The sequence below is a fragment of the Penaeus monodon genome, chromosome 19 (assembly GCF_015228065.2).
Source record: "Penaeus monodon isolate SGIC_2016 chromosome 19, NSTDA_Pmon_1, whole genome shotgun sequence".
NCBI classification, from domain to species: domain Eukaryota; kingdom Metazoa; phylum Arthropoda; class Malacostraca; order Decapoda; family Penaeidae; genus Penaeus; species Penaeus monodon.
In genome coordinates, this window is record NC_051404.1 from 31391728 (window position 1) to 31392494 (window position 767).

Below are 767 nucleotides of genomic sequence, written 5' to 3' on the forward strand. Positions count from 1 at the left end.
TATATATATATTCGTCTTCCCTTATCAAACAAGACAGAAGAAAAACTTCCTTTAAAAAAAAAAATCACCCAAACCAGACCTCACCATCCTTAACAACACCCCCTAAGAGGAGGCAAATAAACCCAACAAAACAGATATATCAAAAACAATTCCCCAAAAAAGGAGGCAGGGAGTTTTCTTCCCTCACAATAAAACCTCCACAACCCTTTCTCCCTCGCACACGCTACACATACCGTACATTTGGCTGCAGTTAAGTCAAATGGGGGATCCGAGGTGTCATGCCAGCCAAAATCTATCAATAAATGCGGAAATAAAGCCAGAATATAAAGAAATAAGGTCCACCGAGCCAAGATGTCTGCTGTCACTACGAAAACAAGGCAGACTAAGGGGGTCAGGATGGAAATTTGGCTTTTATCTCGCTCTCTACAGGTTTTAAGGGTTTGGACTATTTTTTTCTTATTATAATTTCGCTCTTCCGGTGTTCGTTGGATTTTCGAAATTATCTTGGTATTGATAACCACAATGGAAGGTGAGAATTCGTTGTTAGTGGAAAAGGCGTAAAATATATTGAATCTGGATTTGATTTTTAAAATTCTGCATCTTCTTCATTATGATTATTTGCTTTATACACGATGAAGTTAAACACATAAAATTTAATAGTTGACGTGGTAATTCAGAATCGAACGTAACAAGATGTAAACAATGGCAAGTAAGTGTATGATGTACGATAACGTATATTTGTACACGTTTGCCAATGAGTTTTTGAG